Source organism: Belonocnema kinseyi, chromosome 8 (genome assembly GCF_010883055.1).
Source record: "Belonocnema kinseyi isolate 2016_QV_RU_SX_M_011 chromosome 8, B_treatae_v1, whole genome shotgun sequence".
Taxonomy (NCBI): Eukaryota; Metazoa; Arthropoda; class Insecta; order Hymenoptera; family Cynipidae; genus Belonocnema; species Belonocnema kinseyi.
The window spans coordinates 112,672,872-112,675,412 of NC_046664.1; the positions used below are offsets into that span (position 1 = coordinate 112,672,872).

The 2,541-nt window shown below is 31.1% G+C and overlaps 1 protein-coding gene across 1 annotated transcript in view; it reads right to left on the bottom strand.

Annotated features, from left to right (window-relative positions):
• The window catches only part of LOC117177737 (sodium- and chloride-dependent GABA transporter 1-like), a 344,932-nt gene that overhangs the window by 11,062 nt on the left and 331,329 nt on the right, over positions 1-2,541 (bottom strand). The gene's annotated exons all lie outside the window — the stretch shown is intronic.

The window sequence follows — 2,541 nt, forward strand, 5'->3', positions numbered from 1 at the left end:
ACACGCTGGGGCTTACATACATGGCGACCTTGATTGCTACCCGAATTGCACAACAGCAGGGAAGAATCCATTGTACAGGGGCATTTTCATATTTCGCGCCTTTAAAGTTGCATTCGTATCGTTCATTCAGTCAAGTCCGTGCACCTTCGGATCAAGTTTATCATAGATAGCTTGGTTGCATCAGAAGCTTCAAATGGATAAAAGTGTCAAAAAATATAGGTTATGTTATGTAGTAATTAAAAATAATAAAAGTGTTTCATTAATAATGAAGTGAGACTTGTGAACTGAGAAGTAAACGTCAATATTCTTCTGTGCCAATAACATTATGGAATGGCTGCTGAGTGACAAATACTATAAATTGGTAATAATATTGTTCGCTTTTAGTGGGCCAAGAGTTAATTGTGTTTAACGCTTATTTGCGGCATAAAAAAGGTATGTTATGAATAGACAGGGTTTGTTTTGAATAAAGTGAATAAAATATTACATGCAAAAATCTTAAATTAATATTATCTACAATTACTTACAGCGATTTTGGTAAAAAGTTGAATCCGACCATAACTTATAAATAATGACAGATCGGCCCGGAATGTTTATTATACTTTCGATTGATTATTTTTTACCAAAGAAATGTTTTGTGGTTTTTTATGTTTCTTACTGACAGTGTCGGCAGTAAACACATTACTTCTGAAAATAATAATTGATTTCCATCGTTTTTTTCACAGATCGATCATAGATAAATTCACATCAGGAAATGCAGATAGATTTGGTGCATTTCAGCTGGTTTATTCCAATGAACATTATTGGAAATCAGTCCGAGGTAACTTAACTTGCCTGAATTTTAATTCATAAAGTATTTAGGGATTTTTTTGTATTTTATAAAATATTTTCTCTGGACCTTATCCTAAAATTTTGTTTGATTAACTATTAAAATAAATTAGAGTTAAACAAAGAGTTAAAATAAATTATTCTATTTTCGAATTTGCAATCTCTGGATCTGATTTCCAAACTCGTATTTCATCATCCCCTAAAATTAATTATAATTCAATCTGATGGTATAGGTGTATCAAAAAGATATCTCGAAGCAATTTAACTTGCTTGAATTTTAATTAATAAAGTCTTTTGGGATTTTTTAATTCTAGAGAATGTTTTCTCTGGACTGCATTTCGAAATTTGGTTTGATCAACCACAAAAACAAATTAGAGACTCGTTTATAATAGGAGTGTAGCAAAAATGAATGCAGAAGCGAGATTTTGGGCCAGAATTTTTATTTAAATTTTTTCAGAAATTTTGCTATAATTATCTATTTTATCAGGTCTAAATTTTAAATTCATACATTACTGGTACCTTATCAGAAAATAAAAATATTTTAGTGTAATTCAAATATACTCGGCCTAAAATAGTATAGTATGTCTACATTTATTTCTGATACAATCTTATCACTAACGAGTCTCCAATTTAAGTGGTAATGTTAATGTTTGATCAAGCAGAATTTCAGGATGAGGTCCAGAGAAGACATTTTCTAAAATACAAAAAAAGCCCTACATATTTTATCGATTAAAATTCAGGCAAGTTAAATTACCTCGATATGTCTTTTTGATACACCTATATCATCATAATGACTCAGAATTAGATTTAGGCTGATCAATCCCCAATCTTGGGATAAGATCTAGAGATAATTGTTTTCCAATAATGTTCATTGGAATGAACCAGCTAAAATGCACCAAATCCATCTGCTTTTCCTGATGCGAATTTATTTATAATCGATCTGTGAAAAGAACGATGGAAATCAGTTATTAATTTCAGAAATAATGTGTTACTTATTAGAGTTATTAATAAGTAATGATTATTAAATTATTTTTAAGTAATTATTGTTTAAGTTATTACTACCGACACCGTCAGTAATAAACATACAACACCAAAAAAAGTTTCTTTGGTAAAGAATAATCAATCGAAAGTATAATAAACATGCCGGGCCGAACTGTCATTATTTCGAGGTTATGGTCGGATTCACGTTTTTACCGTAATCACTGTAAGTAATTGTAGGTAATGTCAATTAAAAATTTTTGCATGTAATATTTTATTCACTTTATTCAAAACAAATCCTGTCTATTCATAACATATCTTTTTTATGCCGCAAATAAGCGTTAAACACAATTAACCCTTCGCCCACTAAAAGTGCATAATATTATTACCAATTTATAGTATTTTTCACTCAGCAGACATTCTATAATGTTATTGGTACAGAAGAAAATTGACGTTTAGTTCTCAATCCACAAGTCTCACTTCATTATTAATGAAACACCTTTATTATTTGTAATTACTGCATCACATAACCTATATTTTTTGACACATGTATCCATTTGAAGTTTCGAACGCAACCATGGAAACTATGATAAACTTGATCTGAAGGTGCACGGACTTGGCCGGCCGAATGGCCGATTCGAATGCAACTTTAAAGGCGCGAAATATGAAAATGCCCCCGTACAATGGCTTCTTTCTTGCTGTTGTGCAATTCGGGTAGCAATCAAGTGCGCCATGTAT